The sequence below is a fragment of the Alligator mississippiensis genome, chromosome 8 (assembly GCF_030867095.1).
Source record: "Alligator mississippiensis isolate rAllMis1 chromosome 8, rAllMis1, whole genome shotgun sequence".
NCBI classification, from domain to species: Eukaryota; Metazoa; Chordata; order Crocodylia; family Alligatoridae; genus Alligator; species Alligator mississippiensis.
The window spans coordinates 51,197-72,162 of NC_081831.1; the positions used below are offsets into that span (position 1 = coordinate 51,197).

The window sequence follows — 20,966 nt, forward strand, 5'->3', positions numbered from 1 at the left end:
CTCTTAGAGCGATCTAGGGAAAAAGCTGAGAAATTATTCCAACACCTCCCTACTTGGGCACTCCTAGCAACGGCAAGGCCAGACTACCCTACTGATGAGCATCTCGCTCTGTGTCCATGCTCTGCTCTGCTCGCTCGGAGTTAGGTGCAATCTTTCCTTGCAGGGAAGGGCCGTTCTTTTGCCGTTGTGCACCGTTGCCAACGTGACAGCTTGCTCCCCGGCAATCTCCACAGGCTGTGAAGGGACTCAAAAGAAAGAGGTAGGGGCCGGGACCCTGGGGAGGCTGCTTCTGCTGCAGCACAAAGAACAAACTGAACGCAGTGGCAACAGGCCGCTGGGGATGTCCCTGCTGCTGTCACCGTGGGAGTGTGCTGCTCCTTGGTTGAACTGCTACAGGCTAGAACCAGTTTCTTCACAGGCTGGATCCAAACCACAGGCCATAGGTTTTTTGACCCCTGTTTTACCAGACCAACTGTAAGATACAGGCAACCTTTGGGGTATGACAGTACCTTTCCTCAGGATGCTGGGAAGGAACCAGGACTGAAAAAGGGGACTGGGATGCCTAAAACCTTGCTTCTGTCCGTCCAAACCGTGCTGTTGTTGCCACAAAAGACATAACAAAAAATCTTGCCTCCCCCATGGTTCCTGAACCTTCCCAACACCACCACCACCACTTGCATACTTAAATCATTTGGTTTCCTTCTGTCACCTGTTTGGAAACTTCCTTTTCTTACTGGACCTGCCAGGTGCTTTGTTGGCAAAGTATATGGGAAAACAAATAATAGTAATAGTAAGAATCAGAACAGGGATAATATTAGTAGTACTAACATTACTTACAGAAATTTGCTGAACAGAAGATGCAGGTCTCATCCATGCCTCTTCCTTCCATTCCCCACCCCTCCAACTATCCTGCATGGACATACAAGAAATAAGCCCCTGGGGGGGGTCTCAACAACAGGGTGCAGTCCCACAACTGAAGCCTGTACTACAAGGCTGTTTGCTTTCTTACCACAGTCCAGAAAACCAAGGTGTCACAGCCCACATCTCCCAAGCAGTGCAGGCTGCTTACAAGGGCCTGCCAACTGCTCCAGGCAGAGTCACTGCCAGTAGCAGGTAGCGCAGCCCTGTGGGAGGCAGGGGGAGACCTGGCCAGTCCGGGGTTGCTGAACCTCCCCCTCCCTCCTAGCTCTTCCCCCAGGCACTTGGCCAAGCAGCCAAGAATGCCCCCGCCCCCAACCCTGGTCCTTTAACAATGACAGTCAACACACAAGCAGTGAAGGAGGGACATGCACCCCCTCACCCCCAATCGCTGACCAATGCACTAAGACTCTAACATGGGCCCCTGCTCATGTCCTTTTCTTTTTCTTTTCCTTGTGATAAGCTACATGTAAGACTTGACAGATTTTGTTGGAATCTGACAGGCCACACTCTGAGCGCTTCCATTGCAGCCTTCAACTTGCAGTCTGGGCTGTCAACCAGGTATCTTGGCCCCCGCTCCCATGCCACTTCCCCTGCTCAGATGGCTCAGGTTTGGACAGGGGATGTGATGTCTCACAGGTATCACCCTTTAAAGCTCAGTAGTGGGGAGCAGAACAATTTTGCTTCCCTGCGTGAGCGACATCTCCAAAGCGTTCCTCTGACAGCTGCACCTCACACACGGCACACCCCAGAAATAGTAACACACAGCTGCAAGTCTTCATTGTAAACCCGTGACCACACAGGACTTCTGTGAGGCCCTCCGTGCAACTCCTTAAACCGGTCCTCCACCACGTACAGGAGACAGGGTGGGTACCCGGGGAAAGCACCAGGGAACAGAAGCACTGGCACACAACAGCTCCTGAAATGAGCGACAAGTAAAGAGGCAGGGATGTTACGAAGATGGTGATGAGAAAGGGGAAGGAAGGCTATGGGCAGATTCCCCTCGGTGTAAACTGAAAATATGGTCAGGGCCTGACAGACCACGCTCAGTATTGCAGACTACACACCTACCAGAAGCCTAACTTAAGAACGACACGTGCTTAAGCTGGCATACAAGGAATAGGCTGTGAGCCTACACTTACATCCCAAGGAACGGCCAAAAAAAGTGGAATAAAATTCTGTTTCTCAAGACTTTAATACCAGACAAGACCAAGAGCGAGTAGCTGCTTTCTGGAACGATGGGAAACGGCAGCTACGAGCAGCAACTGGCATTTGGTTTTGTGACCCTGTTACAAGTTAAAATAGGTCTGAATGGCAGAGTCTAACAAACACAAGGCAAGGAGCGTTCCCAGGCAGGCAGGGAGAGAGATGAGCAGTGTTCCTCCCTTCCAGACTCGGAGTTTCCCCAGGGACACGGGCCCCAGCCATCTGCAGGTCCAAGCGCACAGGAAAATGGGTTCGGTCCCGTTCCCAAAGTTTCAGCAAAACGAGTCTACGTGACGCCCGACAAACTATCGATTTAAAAAGCCCACGTAAAAATTAGGTTTTTACAAAAGGGAAACTACAAAGACCTTTGCAAAGTGGAGACAACCTCGTGTTAGCCTCCTCCTTCCTCCTGCATCTCCCCCAGCCGGTAGACTGGACAATCTGTATTGTGGTGTGACAAGTCACTAGGTAGGCATAGCACAAAGGGTTTATTCTTATGCCTCGAGGTGTGATCAATAAAAGTGCATATTCTAGCCCTGTCTCTAGCTGCTTTATCCAATTTGGAGGGTTGTAATCCTTTATACGCTAAGAGCATCACCGGCAAATGTCATAGCGTCTTCACTTCACGTACAAAAAGGGTAATTGGCAGGGACCCGGGTTTTGCATTCACCAGGGAAAAATGCAGTAAAACCCAGTATGTCACCTTAAGAACCCCGACCCAGTAACGACTCTGAAAATCATGTAAAGCTTGGCCCTACTCACAAAAGTTAAAATACTGAATAATAACGCTAACTGCATAATGCAAGACAATGCAATTTCATGGCCAGGCCACCTAAGAAAGAATTATGAAGTCTCTTCCATCTTATCGGGCTATATTCAGGATGATTTCGCACAGACTCTTAGTTGTCTGGTGTGTAACGGTATGAAGCGTCTATCCTCAATTAATTAGCACGATAAATATCTCTTTTCCGACTAAGTCGCGTTTATATGCTGAAACACATTCTCCGTATGTAATAGATGTCTCCTCCTGATTTAGTATGTTTTTCCTAGCAGTTAATCGGTTTCTCGATACGTTCCAAACTGAATAACCTCTCGTTACCGAAGAAGCTAACTCGTTCGCATTAGAAATTTCTGATAACCGGTACTTGGCAGGTTTTTCCTGTCGGTTACTGTTTGGGACTCCATCTTAATTTACACAACTAAAAGAATGCTTTGAAGATGCTAAAGTAAGGGGATAAAAAGTAAAACAGCACACAGCACACGCACGCTTCAGGAGTGAAAAATCTCTCTGACACGGCTTGCCGACGCACCCAACTTACTCTACAAGGTGAAGGGAAACAGACCGCCTCTTTGTCGCCTGTTTGGCGAGAAATCTTCACCTTACAGCTAATTACTGGACTTTGATTTGGTTTGGATTTGCCTGACTTGATCTTAAATACTTGTAGTAAATAAAGCCTTTCCGTCACTCCTAGAACCGAGTGTCGTGTCAATCCCTGGGCTAGTCCGGAAACCTAGGTTTTTATTTGCTGATACCCAGCGCCCCCAGATTTTCTCCTTTAAATGAGAAAAATCCAGATTTTCACCTCTAAAGGGGAACAGCATGACCAATGGTGGGTTTCTCCTTGCAGGCTGCCAGACTTCCATCCTGCAAGGTGCTCAGGGAAACAGGAGGAGGGGTCACAAAGGGGTGCTATGTGCATGTGACCATGTACACAGGTACATGCCTGCCCACAGGCTGAAGAGTGGGTCCCCACATGTAAATCAGGTGCGGCGGAAGGAGGTGAATTGAGGCCCCCATAAATGGGGAGTGACACGCAGATGATGCACCTCCAGGCAGAAGCGTAAGCAGCTGCGGGTGCATTTTACCCCATCAGAGTGTTTAAGGCAGAAACTCACACTCACCTGTTACCCGTGGTCCCTTGGATATTTCCAAGTCCCACTTCTTTCACGCTGCAGCTCCTCGCTGACACTGCTCCCATGAACAGGTACACAAGGAGCAGTTGGAAAGAAAGGGAAGACCCACGTTAGACCGTTTCATTGGAGTGAGAAGACACGCACTGTTAACCGCACCGCAGCGGATGAAATGACCCCCGTGGGCCAGCCCAGCACATTCCCGTTCAGACTTATCAAATGACCACACACACACACACACAATCACACTTTTCTACACGCACTACTACAAAAAAGGTTTCCAAATCACCATGCATTTTCCCTCATACAACATACCCATATTTCCATATGCTTACCCCATCGCCACACGATTTTCCACAGGTCGCACAAAACAGTTCCCAAATCACCCTAAAGTTACCACACCATTTTCTAAAAATTAAATCATCATATTTCCACGCAAAACCCCTATAGTCCCAAACAAATGTCCTGTATACCTCTAGGTCCTAAATTCCACAACAAAAATCACATTTCCAAACATTTCCAGGAAAAAGTTCCCAAAGCACCACAGAACTCTCCCAAAACCACCATAGTTCCCCAAACGTTTCTACAAAAAAACTTCCATATCGCCACACAAAATGACCAACCTCCCACTCAAAAAAACCCAACACCCTACCACACTGCCAGAAAAAGGGTTTTCAAATCAGGGCCAGTTTTCGACATGGAAACCACCACGTGTCCAAACACAGGCGCACACATGCCCACAGAAATTTTTCCAACCCCTGCCCACCATTTCCCTCACACAACACAAGCATATTTCCACACTTACCCAGTCACCACAAACTATTCCACACGTCCCACAACACACAAGTTCCACAAAAACGGTTCCTAAATCACCCTAATATTACCAGACCATTTTCCACACACACAAAAAAATCACCAGATATTTCCACTCACATTTCCATGTACACCTGTGCCAGATCACCAGTTTTCCACGCAAAAAAAATCACATTTCCAAAACAGATCCTTTTTCACCACACACCATCACATCTTCCACAAAAAAGCACATTTCCACAGACACGCTCCCCAGTCCCCACAGAATTCTCCCAATACCACGTTTCCCCACACCTTTCCACCAACCCATCACCAAATTACCACAAAATGACTCACCTCCCACCAAACAAATCAGCACTTCCAGATAAAAAGGGGGTTCTCAAATCACCACACAGAACAAACTGTTTTCCACACAAAAGTCGCCACATGCCCTTAAAAAAGGTTTCCAAATCCCCACACCGTTTCCCCCACACAACACAACCATATTCCCATGCACACACATTTCCACAGCTCCCACGAACATCAGTTACACAAACAGTTCCCAAATTACCCTAAAACTACCACACCACTTCTCACTGGCATAATCACCACATTTCCACAGACATCTCCACAGAGTTCCTAAATCACTAGTTTTCCACACAAAAATCACATTTTCCAAGAAACAACGTCCTTTAGTACCACACACCATCACCAGGTTTTCACAACATTTTAACATTTCCACACACTCCCCAAATAAACGTCCCAAATCCCCACAGACCTCTCCCAACGTCACAAAACATCTCCAAACATTGCCACAAAAACGCCCCCAAGTCATCACAAAGGATGTCTGGTTTTCCACACGCAAACCACCACAAGCCCACACACGAGCCCACAAAAAGGGTTTCCAAATCCCCAGACCATTTTCCCCCCACAACACAGCCGTATTTCCATACAGTGAACCAATCCCCGTACAATTGTCCACAGGTCCCACAACACGCCAGTCGCACAAACAGTTCCCAAATCACCCTAAAATTACCACACCACTTCCACACAAAATCACCAGATTTCCACACACATTTCCACAAGGTTCCCAAACCATGACGTTTCCACACAAAATAGCAGTATTTCCAAACAAGGCACTATATCACCACACACAATGACCAAATTCCCCCCAAACAATCACATTTCCACAATTTCCAAATACAGATCCCAACTCCTCACACAATTCTCCCAATACCACCATATTTCACACATTTCCACAAACCACCTCCAAATCGCCACACTAAATGACCAACTTCCCACCAAAAAGATCATCACACTGCCACAAAAAATGTCTCCCAAGCCCCCCACACAAAACAGGCAACACGAAAACCCCCCGGTGCTCACACAGCTCCACGCCCCTGCTCACAGGCACATTTCCACCCCCTCCCCCGGGTCCGTCCGGCGCCGGGGCCTGCCCGCCCGCACCGCGCTGCCCCGCCGCGCAACGAGGCTGCACCAGGCGCCCCAGGAGAGCGGCGGCCCCGACCCCGTGCGGGGGGCGAGCAACGCGCCCAGGGCCAAGCGGAGCGGGGCGGAGCAGCGTCCCGCCAGCATCAGCTCGAGGAGGAAGGGGCCGAGCTGCGGCACCGTGCACAAAACACCCGCCCGCCCCGCCGTGCCCCGCACGTGGCCATGGGGGATCCCGCCTGCAGCGCTGATGCCTCCGCTGGGCAAGCGGCTGCCTGACAGCCCCGAGGGTCACGCACAGCACCCCGGTCTGCTCTGCCCCGAGCCAGCCTTGCAGACGGCCCCACACGTGCCGGCTCAGAGCTGCCCCTCGTGTCCAGAGCGCACGGCAGCGCCGGAGCCCGGGTGCTGCTGCGGAGCGTGCCCGCCACCCACCGGGCTCTGACTGACACCGGGAACCGCGTGTCCACCCCACGCCTGATAACGCTGCAGGCCCTGGCTCCCACGTGCTGCTCTAATGACGAGGCATCCTGCTTTTCCCTGATAAAAAAAAAAGGCAAAATCTCTGATAGATAACCCCACTAATTCTCAAATAAAAACACCAAAATGTCTGATTAAAATGAAAAGCCCCTCAACTCCCCACTCCGCCTAACCTCCTGGCCCCCAGCTCTACCAGAGAGGGCCCCCAGCTGCCAGCACTATGGGGCCAGGGACCCGTGTCCACGGCGCCCTGCCCGGCAGGAGACAGCGGCTGCTGCAGCAGACCAAAGCCCAGCTCCCCCCACCCACTGCCTGCCTGCTGCGGGCTCAGACTGGGTGGGGGGCTCCTCACAGCTGTGCGCATTCCCAAGGGGCAGCGGGAACCCGTGCCCACAATCCTGTGTGCAGGGCAGGGGCAGGCTGCCCACTGCAGACCCTCGGGCTCCCTCCCTGCTGCCCTCGCCCCGGGGCCTCTGCAGCCCAGCAGGTGCAACCCGTTGCTTTCAGGAACAGTGGGACCACAGCCCCAGCCCACACAGCACCAGTGAGGGACACAACCGCATGCCACCGTGGACTTAGGGGACACATTGCCCCCACTCCCCCACCAAACGCAGCCCTGGATCACCTGTTCACCCACCTGAGTCGCATTTGGGACTGATCTTTTCCGTGAGGACAAGGCTGCGGGTCAGGAGTGAGGGCAACACAAGACAAGCAGAGGCTGCGGGCTGGGAGTCAGGGGCACCAAAGCATCCCACAAGCACGGGCTGGTGGGCAGCAGCACAGAGCACCCCCAGCACCAGGCTCCTCCCGCACTAGCCAGAAGCACAGGGACCCCCCAGTGCCCTGGCCTGCCCTAGGACGCTGCCACGGACCTGCATGCACCCCTCACCTGGTCTGGAACACATCTCTGACACCCGTGCATCCTGGTCCCTGCTCCTTTGTAGTTCAAACCCAACCATACCATAAAGTCCCCCCTGGCTCTACGCTCAGGTGACTGGGCCTGCACTGGCAGTGTCATGTCACCCAGGGGGAAACCTGCACCCACACCCCATGGGCATGGAAGAAAAATGGTTGCACTGCCCAGGCACCTACAGGAACCGCACCCCCACCCCCCCGCCCCAAGTGTTTCCCAGGAAGCTCACAGAGGGCAACACGGTGCAATTCCCTCAGCTCTGTGCCTTACCCCATATACCTTCTACCGCTGCAGACCCGAAGGCACTTTGCAAGACGCTCTGTACAGCAGTTTCAGCTTAACTCCATAGAAAAATTGCTCCTTCTTAAGGGTAACTGTGCACCCCCTTACATCACCTTCCCACATACACAGGAGGCAGTGGCTACACAGCAGAAGGACAGACAGAGGAGGAGAGAGAGGAAAAAAAGGCCCTCAGATAAACAAACAGCTTCAGGCTGAAACAAGTAAAGAGTATGGAGGCATAAAACTCTTCCCCACCTCCCTTGCAACTCTCCACGTGCAGCTGGGAAATACCGCTGGAGCCAACCTGCAGACTGTGATGGGACACGGGATTTCACGGGAGGCCTTCAGGGGAAGGGTGGGACAGAGGCTGACAGAAACATTAGGGTCACGGGCTCCGTGGTGTTGGCCACAGGAGGACGAGAGGTTAATATGTGCTGAAGCTGCCAGAGTTCCAAGCGCTCGACACCTAATCCAGACACCGGGAGGTACAACAGCAAGTCTCTGGGTCTGAGCCACTGGTATCAGCCTGGCCCAGGGGCAGGCCATTGCTTTTGCAAGGCTCTCCTAGTAGTTGGGAAGCAACAGCTGCAGCCGCTGGAGGTGCTAGCTTTGGATGCTTGCAAGCAAACGGCGTGCGTCCGGTCAGAAGCCGAGGCAACTGCTGGTGCGTAGCGTTCCCTGACCGCGTACGAGGCAGGAACGCGCAGGCACCTGCTGCCAGGGCTGGCTCGGATGTTTCCGAGAGACCGGTGCGGGCCCCAAACGCTCGTTTCTCAGTAGCTCACGCAGGGACCCGTTGCAGATGCGACGGATGTCGGGGGCCCTTCTACTCCGGGCCTTTTGGTTCCGAATGTCACGCTGCGCTTCCTCGCCGATAAGCTGGTTCCAACGACAGGAGCGCAAGGACTAGCCTGTGAGAAAGGGCAGACGCACATCAGACACTTTCACGCAAGGTAAAATGCTCACGCTGTTAACCCCAGCACAGATAGCGATAAGATGACCCTGCTGCCAGCCTCGGCCATTTTCAAGGTGCCTAGGCTGAGCCGCGCTTACGCTGTTAAGCACAAGGGCCAAGGCTTTGTTCCGAGTAACCGCAGCGTGAACCTTCGCAGCTGCGACAACTAACTTGGTCAGCAAGTAAAGGAAACCGTCAAACACAATTAAACAAAGCACAAGTCCTAAAAGGAGCTAACAGACCGTACATAAATGATCCCTATATGGTATATCATAGGTTTATCTTTAGCTAGCAGTGTGGCAATTGATGTAACTAAATATACTGCATGTTATTTTCTATAATAGATATACTTTTGCCCTCCTCTGAACCCTCACAAGGTTGTCCACATCCCTCTTGAAGTGTGGCGTCCAAAACCGGACAGAGTACTCCAACTGCAGCTCGACCAATGTCGCGTAGAGGGTAAGCATCACCTCCCTGGACCTGTTTGTCCTGCACCTGCGAACACATGATAAAGTGCAGTTAGCTTTACCAATCGCTTTGTCACGTTGACAACTCACACTCATCTCGGTATCAACGCTGACTCCGAGATCCCTTTCCGCTGCTCTGATGCTGAGAAAGCCCTCCCGCAGCCTGTAAGCGTGCCGGTGATTCCTTCTCCCTAGGTGCAGCACTTTGCACTTGTCTTTGTTCAACTGCATCCTATTCTGGTCTGCCCATTTTTCCAACCTGCCCAGGTGCCCACAGATTTGGTCCCAACCCTCTAGCGCACCGGCTCTCAAACTTTGTTTTGCACGGACCGCTTGAAAATTGCCGAGGGTCTCAGCGGACCGCTTAATCTCCGTCACCGGAAAAAAAAGTAATCAACTGCAGGGCCAAATGCAGAGATTCTCAATTGTTCTGCAACCTTTCTGAGGACCACCTACATGGAGCTTGTGGACCAGCGCTGGTCCAGAGACCACAGTTTGAGGACCTCTGCTTTAGCATGTTAACGTTACCCATAAATTTGGTATCATCTGCATATTTGGACAGAGTGCTTTCCATGCCCTCATCCAAGTGACTCACGAAGACATTAAACAGCACAGGTCGAAGGACCGAGCCTTGTCAGACTCCACTGCCCACATCTTTCCAGGTCGATACCGACCCATCCACCGCTATTCTCTGGGTATGACGCTGAGCCATTTTGCCACCCACCTGATCGTGTAATCATCTACGTGACAGCGGCTCAGTTTATTAATGACATTAGAATGAGATACCATATTGAAGGCCTTCTTAAAATGCAAGTAGATGACATCTACCTCAATTCCTCTGTGTAAGCATTTTGTGACCTGGTCATAAAAAGAAACAAGGTTAGTCAGGCAGGATCTACCTGCTATGAATATGTGCTCACTGCCCTTCAGCATCCCCCCACCTTCCAGGACTCCCACAAATGTGATCCTTAATGTTTTCAAAGGTTTTCCTCAGAATAGAAGTGAGACTAACTGGTGTCTAGTTACCCGGATCCTCCTTTCCTTTCTTAAAGGTAGGGACCGCACTGGCCCTTTTCCAGCCCTCTGGGACCTGACCCGAGTGCCACGAGTGCTCAAACAGCTGTGTCGGGGCTCTCCTATAATGCTGCCAAATCCTTTGGCACCCTTGGATGAAGATCACGTGGGTCTGCTGACTTAAACACACCCAGTCTTTCCAAGTGCCTCTTCACCAAGTTGGCACAAACACTTGGTGGGCTGATGTCCCTTTTATGCCTGTCTAGCATCCAACTGGGAGACTTGTCCTGTTCCATGTTCAGGAATACAGAAGCAAAAAACTCACTGAAGAGCTCAACCTTGCCCCGCTCACCCCACCTATCACTATTTACCCTAGTTTGTCCTGTAGGGTTCCTATGCTACCATGGCACCTTCTTTTTACTCCTTATACACCTAAAGAAAGACTTTACTTGTTTTTAATTTTTGTTGCCAGCCCAAGCTCCATTTCTGCTTCACCCTTTCTAACTGCCTCCCTGCAAGTGCAGGCCAAGTAGGTATACTCCACCTTGGTAAATCTCACATGCTTCCACTGTCTATATGCCTCTTTTTTGCCCCTAGGTTTTCCTGCATTTTGCTGTTCAGCCAAGAGGGTTTCTTGGCCCCTCTTTCCCCTCTCCTGTGCAACGGGATCATCTTCTCCTACACCTGTAGGATTGCTCCCTTTAGGAACAACTCCCATTCCTGGACTCCCATCTTACCAGTGCTCTTGTCCTTCAGCGCCTCGCTAACTAATCTCCTGACCACACTGAAGTCTAGCACTCCTACCCTACTGGTTATTTTTCCCACCCTGTGCCAGATAGTGAATCCAATCAATGGATGGTCACTGTCCCCTAGGTTACCTCGAGTCAGTCAATTCCCTACCAGGTCATCCCCTGTCGCCAGCACCAAGTCCAGTAAGAGGTCCCTAGTGGGACCATGTACCTCCTGTGTTAGATGAACATGCTCTTTGCAACTGTTAACAAGTAATAAGCCTGCATTTACATCACAAGCAATGGCCTGAGAAAGTACAATAAGAATCTGTTTCTCCAGCCTTCAATACCAGGCAAGACCAAAGATGAGTAACTGCTTCCTGAAAAGGTGGGAAAAAAGCAGCTTAAAATACCAACTGATTTTTGGTTTTGTGAACCTTTGTAAATTAAAAATCGGTCTAGACAGCAGAGTAAAAGAAACAAAACAGGACAAGGAGCATTCCCAGGTGGGCAGGGAAAGAGATGAGCAGTGCTCTTCCCTTCCAGAGTTGTATTTTTTCCAGGGACACGGGCCCCCGCTCATTGACATCTCCCAAGTCCGCTGGAAAACGGATTCGCTCCCATTCCCAAACTTCCAGCGACGCCAATCTGCTTGACACGTATCGGAATATCCATTTAAAAAACAAAGCAAAAACCACACGTAAACATTCGATGTGAACAGAGGAAAGCTTTAAAAGACATTTGCAAAGTGGAGACAATCTGCTGTTAGCCTCCTCCTCCCTCCTGCACAGGTGAGAATCTGTATACCACACATCTCAAACTCCCCTGAAGTTGAACTGATGTCCTGCGGTGCTTCCTGAACAACAACAGGTTTTTTCATTTCTTTTTCTGCTTAAAAAATGAAAGTGTGGTGCTTTGCAACCTGCTCTCTAGACAGGTTTCAGCATCAGCATAGAAAAGGGGAGCGAGGGGCACTGGCCTTGAGGGGGGAGGGAAAACGCCATGGGCAGGGCACCAGCATATTACGGCTGCTCAGCGCCACAAATCCGTGTGGGGAGACAGCTGCAGGGAGACGGACAGTTTTACAACAGTAGTCCTCCTTCCAGATACTCTGCTCCTAAAACCTGTTCCATATGAAACACCATGAGTAGCATGGGCAGATGTGGCCCATGGAGGGACTCAGTCTGCCCCTTGGCAGGTACCTCAATCCTGTCTTGCCCAATCACTGTCTAGCCTCTGGTGCATCCCGCTGCCTCTGGGCATGCAGCGGGGTGCGCCTGAACTGCCTCCCCAGGCTGCGCAGGCAAAGAAAGCTGCTTTCAGTTTCTGCCGCCACTGCCCCAAACCCAAGCTACTGGCAGGGACCCACACGCACAGCTCCAACTCCATCCAGCCAGTGCCCGCTCAGGACTAGGCCCGGCAGAGTGGACGAGCACCAGCCCAGCCAGAACCCGTGCACACGGCCCAAACCCCAAACTGCACGGCGCCTCCTCTACGTGTGCCCACCCACGCTGAGCAGCGGCCGTAGCTGCCAGAGGTGAACGCAAGCTCGTGCTCGGCACAAGGGACAAGTGGCCCCACACCTTTCACAGCTACCAGGCTCTTCTGGCTGCAACCGCTACGAGCCTGAGGCTGGGCTGCCCTACGGTTCCTTTGCACAGCCGCCACGGCCCTGCCGCACGGCCCGGAAGCAGCAGCGATGGCAGTGGAGACAAGCCCCAGGGCAGCCCACGTGTAAACTCTGCACAGCCGCAGGAAGAAGGGACCGGCCACCGTGACGAGGAGGAGTCATGTTTCCGCCATGTCGAGCAACAGCTACTGCCACTGCTCAGCGTGCACGGGTTGTCTGGAGCAGGGGCACAACGGGCCAGGGTTATGCACACAGGTTCCATCTGGTCAACTTTGTCCAGGGAGTCCAGAGAAGGTGCAGGGCGGGCTGGGGGTCGGGGCTTAGGCTGGACACTGTTGGCAGTACGGGGAGGAGCCGTAGGGCACGCGGGACCTGGGCTATTCGGGATCGGCACCGCTGACCGGCCCGCTTCGCCTTCCCCAGTACCGCCTCCGTGGCCCACAGGACCAAAGAGCTGCCGGCCCCTGCCTTACGCCAACATCCTGCATATGCGCAAGACACAGGCACCACAGAGGAGGGGAGAAAAGGAAAACTGAAATACATGAACACCTTAAAGCGGTCAGAAGCAAACAGCAGGGGGCAAGGAAGCACCACCCCTACCCTACAACTCTCTAAAGCAAGCTGGAAAACATTGGTGCAGGCCTGCTGCACGCTGGGACAGAAGACGGGATTTCATGGGAAGCCTTCCGAGGAAGGATGAGACTAGGAGAGGCGGACAGAGGCTGTCAGGTAGGACAAGGTCACAGGGGCTGGGTGTTGCGCACGTAAGGAGGAGTGGCTAACAAGTGCTGAAGACTGCAGAGATCAAAGGGCTCAACACCTCCCCCAGGCACAGGGGAAGAGAATACAAAGTCTGTGGGGTCTGGGCCCCCAGTATTCTGCAAGTCAAGGGGCAAGCCATTGCTTTTTGAGGGTGCTACCAGCAGTTGGAGGCAAGAGCTGCAGTCAGTGGAGGTGTTCCTGTTGGAGCAGGGCACGTGAATGACGTGCCTCCAGGCAGAAGCCCAGGCAACTGCTGGTGCGTTCTGTCCGCTTGGCGTGTCGAAGCAGAAACACGTACTCGCCTGTGGTGCTTTGGCTGTTTCCAAGGGACCGCCACACCCGTCTCAGTTCCCAGAATGACCCTTGCAGACATGACAGCTCCTGGGGGCCCTTCTGCCCCAAGTAACACTTCTGTCACACTGCAGCTCACCACTGATATGCTGGTGCCAAGGACAGGTGCATGAGGAGAGCCTCAGAGAAAGGGCACACCCACGTTAGACCGTTTCACACGAGTGAAAACGCACACGCCGTTAACCGCGCCGCAGTGGATAAGACGACCGCCGTGGGCCGACCCAGCACGTTTCCATTAAGGGTACCCAAATCACTACACAAATATCTTCACTTATCTATACACATTCCTACAAAAAGGGTTTCCAAATCCCCAGAAAATTTCCCTGACACAACCTGACCGTATTTCCATATGCTTGCCCAATTGCCACGCAATTTTCCCACACATCCCACAACAAACCAGTCCCCTAAAAACCCTCCCAACTCACCCTAAAATTACCACACCATCTCTCTAAACACATTTCTACCAACTACTAGAGTAACCAGCTTTAAATACAGAGCCACTGTGTTTTCAAGGAAAGGAGCTATCATCACACACAATTCCCAGTTTCCCACAGCAAAAAACACATTTCCACATACATCCAGAAAAAAGGTCCCAAATCCCCAGATTTCCCCCAAAGTCTCCATATTTCCCCAAACATTTCCACAGAAACGCCCCAAATCACCACACTAAATGACCAACTTCCCACCCACAAAATCACCGCACTGCCAGAAAAAGGTTCCCAACTCACGTTTCCACACAGGACACAGCCCCCACAGACACCCCCGGGTCCTGCCCCTGCCGCTGCGGAACGAGGCCGGGCCGGGCGCCCCAGGACAGCGGCGACGAGCAGCGGGGCCAGACGCAGGCGGCGCGGGGCAGCGTCCCGCCAGCACCGGCTCCGCGGCTCCCGGGCTGCGGCACCGCGCACCCCGCACGTGCCCCGCTCCCACGTGGGTTACAAAACCAAGGTCCCCGCCCCCCCGCCGCACCAGGGTTCGAAGGAGAGCGCGGTCGGTGCTGCCCCCGGTGGCTCACGCCGGGCACTGCGGGAGGGGGGGGAACGGCTCCTGAGGACGACTCAGTGCTGCTCTCCTGTGGTCACGCCGGGCATTGCAGCCAGCGGACAAGGACAGGGACGAAAGTGGCTCCACGTGCCCTCCTGTCCCTGCAGCCGGGCGCGAAGCCGGGACACAACGGCGGGGAGGGGGCAACCGCTCAGTACTGCCGCGGGGCTCCCGTATATATTCTACACAGAGCACACGCACTGTATACACATCTGCACACGCATCCCACCTCCACGCATTTCTGTCGTGACAAGGACGTAGAATACGAATAATACCGGCAATTCTTCGTCCCCCCGCACCGGGCTCAACACGGTACTTATGTTAAAACAAGGATCCCCACTCTCCACTAGAACAGACGTCATGCAGTTCTTACTGAACAACCTTTTTTCATTTTTAATTAACTTTAAAACAGGGAAACACCATGCAAACCTTGCTAGGAACGACACACCTCAGAAAGGAGCCCACAGGCAGCGCTAGATCACATGCAGGGCACGCGGCCTGCGGCCAAAAAACCGCCACCCGCCCTGCCAGCGCAAACGGAGCCGCTGAAGATCAGAGTCGGACCAATCAGCACGCAGTTGGGTCTACTCCTCCTACCAAACCCAACAGCCAATCAGACTGCGGAGAACGAGACTTCCTCCTGGACCCGCCTCCACCGGCAAAGGCCAATCAAAGCGAGGAAGGGCGGAGTCTCCGAGACCCCGCCCATACAGCTCTTCCACCCAATCGCGGCTCGCCTCAAGGCGGCCAACGGGAACACGCGCCTCTGATGCCAGACCTGCCGCGCGCTCCAGGACACGCCCCCAGCCCCGGCTCCTCTAGTGATCGCTGGCGGGAGCCGCACGCGGGACCGACCTTTTCCGTGGGGACAAGAACGGGGAGCGGGGGCTGCGGGTCAGCAGTGACGGCATCACAACACAAGCGGAGACGAAGCGCTGGGAGTCAAGGGCGTTAAAGCATCTCACTAGCATGGGCTGCGGGGGCGGAAGCAAGGGGCATCCCCAGCACCAGGCTCCTCCCCCACAAGCCAGAAGCACAGGGACCCCCAGTGCCCTGCCCCAGACATGTATGAAACCCCTCACTGGTTTGTAACCCAACTCGGACCAGTGCATCCTGGTCCCTGCTCCTTTGCATTTCAAACCCAACCATACCATACAGTTCCCCCTGGCTCTGTGCTCAGGTGACTGCGCCTGTACAGGCAGTGTCATGTCACCCAGGGGGAAACCTGCACCCAAACCTCATGGGCTGAAGCTCAGGCATGGAAGAATGGTTGTACTGTGACCCACTCGACCGCCCGTAACAACGTGGTTCCCTGGGATCTCACAGAGGGCAACACAGAGCCATCCCCTCACCTCTAACCCTTACCCCATTCGCCTTCCACTGCTGCAGATGTGTAGGCACTTCGCATGATGCTCTGTAGAGGGGTTTCAGCTTAACTCCGTAAGTAAACAGTTCTGACTGGAGGCCTCTGTACACCCTCACACACCACCTCCCAGCATACACAGGAGACAGGAGGGCTACGCAGGGGCAGCATATACAGAGGAGAACAGAAAAGGAGCACTGGGACAGACAAGCAGCTCCAAGCTGAAAAAAAGAAGGAGCGTGCAGGCAACGAAGGCTCTTTCCCACCCACCTCACAATTCTCCAGTTGCAGCTAGGAAATACTGTTGCAGCCCCACTGCACATTGTGATGGGACAAGGGTTTTCATGGGAGCCAGCATGGGAAGGCTGAGACAGAGGCTGACAGAGACAGCATGGTCATATGCCCTCCGGTGTTGGCCACAGGAGAATAAGAAGCTAATACGTGCTGATGCTGGAAGAGGTCCAAGTGCTCAACACCTAATCCAGGCACAGCAGGAAACAACAGGAAGTGTCTGGGTCTGGGCCACTAATATCAGCCTAGCCCAAGGCAGGCCATTGTTTTGCAAGGCGCCCTAGTAGTTCAGAGGCCAGAGCTGCAGTCACTGCAGGTGGTACATTTGGACATGTGCAAGCAAACAACGTGCATCCAGTGAGAAACCAAGGCAACTAGTGGCACGTTGTGTTCCGTGCGGGTGTCCAAGGCAGGAACACGCGCTCACTTGCTGCCGGGGTTGGCTCGGATCTTTTCAAGAGATTAGCGCAGGCCCCATAACCCTGTTTCTCTACAGCCAGCACAGGGACCCTTTGCAGACGTGTCAACTGTCGGGGGCCCTTCTACCCCAGGCATTTTGGAGCCCACTGTCACACTGAACCTCTTCACCAATAACCTGGTGCCAAGGACAGTTGCACAAGGACTAGCCTGTGAGAAAGGGCGGATCCACATCAGACACTTTCACACGATGTAAAACGCTCACACTGTTAACCATAACATGGATGACAGTAACAGGATCCTGCTCCCAGCCTCGGCCATTTTCAAGGCACCTAGACTAAGCTGCAGAAGTGCTGCTAAGCAGAAAGCTCAAAGCCTTCTTCTCACTGAACGCAGCATGAACCCCTGCAGATATGACAACTAACTTGGCCAGCAAATAAAGGAAGGGCCCGAGAGGGGAGTGGGCGGGGGCCTGACTCCTCGCCACTGCACACGCTACCAGGGAGACATGGGGGCACATGCCCCCCAGATTTGCACGTAGGGTGGTGGCAGGCCGCCCGCAGCATGCTGTATCTTCCCAGACTGCTGGCCTCTCCTGGGGTCCTCTCTGGCCCAGCAGGGCACACCCAGCATGGCAGGGCACTCCAGGGTCGGGAGCATCATTGGCACTGCTGCGAGCCCCGCACCGCAGTGGCAAGGTGACCCCTCCCTGCCCACCAGCCAGCAAGGGTGGCAGCGTGGAGTTGCGCTCCTTGGTTCCAATGAGCAGGCAGGGGGCGCCTCCCCACAGCAGCAGAGGGTTCACAACAGTGGTAACAAGCTTTGCTCTGCCCTGCCATGATGGCCACCGGGGCACGAGGGCAAGGTGCCCAAGACCACAGCAGGCAACCCCCATTCAGCCCCCCCACCTCCCACAGGGACCAATCCAGCTGTGTAACCTGTGAAAAAGGGGAAGCCGGGCTCCAGGCTCTGCACTCCATTCAGGCCGCAGCAACCACCGCCTTCCACATCTGGCAGACAGACTCAGGTGCTGCTGTGGGGGCAGGAGCCTGCAGATCTGGGCCCCCAGTCAACTAGTCTGGGAGCGTCGGCACAACCAAAAGGGCTGTGGGTGGAGATTGAGGGGCTCCAGGAGGAGTGGGGGGACGGACCGACTGGAGCATATCACTGATGCTCATCACCGCAAAGCCAGGCAGGGGGACAGCTCCTCCTGGACCCGCGTCCCAGTGAACAACGGGGGCAGGGGGAGCTCTGATGTTCCATGATAAGAAACCCATTCACATGCCAAGATTTATAGCTATTTAGAATTTATTTTATGATAGTGATTGAGTCACTGCTAGGATTTCCAATTTCTCTATATATATATACATACACACACACACACACACACACTTCATTGCAATAACAGAACAAGGAGGGTTTGGGTGGGGGTTTAATCAGAGAACTTGTGATTTTTTTTTCTAAAAGAAAACCAGCATGCCTAGTAATAAGTTACAAAAAAACGATACTTTCCAAAAATTCTGGCTATAAGCTTGCCAAATTGTCCCAATCATAAAAGTGCTGTAGTCTTGTCTCTCAAAAGACTGAATGGTACACCCGGTTTTTAATAGCCTGCATCACCGAGTAAAAAACCCTCTACGTAAAAGGGTTCCATCGTACGCAGGTGTAACTGTATAAAGGAAAGCCAGCTTCTAGCCTGCAAATCTTTTCAGTGCTAAGCAGCAACGGCCACAAATGTGGCACTGAATATGCTGAGATCGGTCATGGAAATCCTGGGTTAAACTCACTGCTAGTATCAAAAAGTTAAAAAAAATGTTCATATTTCTCCCCCATTCATACTCTCAGAAGCAATATCTGGGAATTTTTATCTGGAATGATTATACAGCAAAAGCTTTGTTAACTGCCATGAGTGGGGGGTGGGGGGAGCGAGCGTCTAAAATTTCTGGTTATCTCAGTCGGGTTTTCATCTTTTTGGAAAATCCCTGAAGAGCGGAGGGGAGGGGAGGGGAGATGGTGACAGCAGCAGTACAGGGTGGCAGGTGGCGGTGGCAGCCGCCACATGCAACCTTTCCCTCCCGCCTCCTGCGGCCAGCCAGGAACTCCCGTTAATAGTGTATTCCGGATAGAGAATGCTGGTTAACACAGCTTTTACTGTACTTGGGGGTGAAATGAGGCCCCTCAATGCAAAGCTGTATTCTGCAACTACTAAAGTACCAAGAGTCTGTATTAGTCCAGGGGAAGAGTCTTAGGGAGTCCTGAACCACCCTCACCTCTTTTTTGCTACACTACATTACACATCATTACCCCTCCTTCCACATTCTCTGAACCCAGAAACAGTTCAGTCTATCACATCAAGAGTAGCATGTCAGAAAAGATTCAGGGGAGCTGAGATGTATAGTCCAATGATGACATCCAGTGCTAATGAGGTGACTTCAGGTAAGAACAAAGGTCCCAGGCCCTGTGTTTCCCTGCTCTCTACAAAATGGGCCAGGAAATCCTTATCTCAGAGAAGTGGGCTGGAGTACAGAAATTTCAACCTACAAAATCCCCAAAGGCAAATATGTGGGATTCTGGAACTGGCCTCGAACCTGAAGGTCAGATTGCGAGGGGCCCTGGCACTGGCCCCCTAGTACTAAGTAAGTCTACGTATTCTTTGATGTATGTAGCCGCTCTGGCCAAAGGTCCCCGATTAATAACGTCCCAATAATCTGGTGTACATTTTATGGAGGAACTTGCTTTGCCTTGTCTTCTACTTCTCCAGAGACATCCTGGGTGTGACATGTGCATCTGATTATGCCGGGGTGGGCAACATATAGATCAGTGTCTGGATTTGGCCCACGGAGGGACTTTGTTTGGGCCGGGGCGGGCCCTCGGTCCTACCCGACACAGGCGTTGTCCAGCCCATGATGCAACCTGCCGTCCCCTGCCCACACAGCAGGGCTGCAGCTGGACAGCCTGTCTAGCTCTGCCCCCATCCGCCCTGCTTTCAACTTGGCGGACAGGACTATCTCCAGACTACCCAGAACCCACGAGCACAGCCCCAAACCTGGCCTGCCCTACACATGCTCCAGAGTCGTCTACCCACCGTGAGCAGCACGAGCAATAGCAGCGGCGGCCAAGCAGAAGCTGCTACTCAGCACGAGGGAACCGTGGCCCCACACACTTCTCAGCTGCCAGAACCTTCTTGCTGCAGCTGCTCAAAGCCAATGTCCAAACTGCCCTGCAGCTCTGCTAAGCTGCCACCGCTGCCCTGGTGGGCAGCCCAGACACGGCAGTGAGAAGCCGCAGGGCAGCCCAGGCGGGGACTCCTAATAGCTGCAGCAAGAAGGGCTTGGCCAGGGTGAACAAGAGGGGCCACATTTCTCCCACCTGCAGTAGCAGTTCGTGCACTGCTGCTGCCACTCCTCAGCATGGGCAGGCACCCCAGAGAAAGTGCATGAAGGGCCAGGATCAGGAGCGTGCGTGCAAGTTTCAGCTGGTCCACCCTGGGCAGGGCGAGTTTGGAGTGGGCTCGGGGCAGGCCAGAGCAAGGGCTGGGACTGTGCACTATTGACAGTGGCGGGGAGAAGGCACTGGGCGCGTGGGCTACAAGCTATTCAGAGTGGGCAGTGCTGATCAGCCCGCTGCAGCTCCCCAGAGCTGCCTATCTGGCCTGCAGGCCCAAATACCGGGCCGTGCTTGGCTTACAGCACTCTCCAGCATATACACAAAACAGTAGTAGAACAAGGAAAGGTGGAGGAAGAAAGGGGAACTGAGACGGATAAACAGCTGAGAGAAGCAAGGAGCTGGTGAGCAAGGAAGCTTTCTCCCCACTCTCCTGCAACTGTCTGAAGGAAGCCAGGAAACAGGGGTGCAGGCCTACGGCAGACTGGGACAGAACTGGGGATTTCTTGGGAGGCCTTCAGAGGAAGGATGAGACTAGGAGAGGCTGACACAGGCTGGCAGGTAGCACAGGGTCACAGGCGCTGGGTGGCTAACAAAAGGTGAAGCCTGCAG

At 53.2% G+C, this 20,966-nt stretch overlaps 1 long non-coding RNA gene across 2 annotated transcripts; it reads right to left on the reverse strand.

Annotated features, from left to right (window-relative positions):
• Positions 1–872: 872 nt before the first annotated feature.
• Positions 873–12,770, reverse strand: LOC132252069 (uncharacterized). Of its 2 annotated transcripts, none has more exons than XR_009463764.1 (3): positions 9,278–12,770; positions 8,204–8,859; positions 873–4,093 (listed from the first exon to the last, which is right to left on the reverse strand). It is a non-coding gene; the product is annotated as an uncharacterized LOC132252069 (long non-coding RNA). The 2 variants fall into 2 exon arrangements; XR_009463763.1 differs by having other exon boundaries at positions 9,254–12,770.
• Between the last annotated feature and the right edge of the window lie 8,196 nt (positions 12,771–20,966).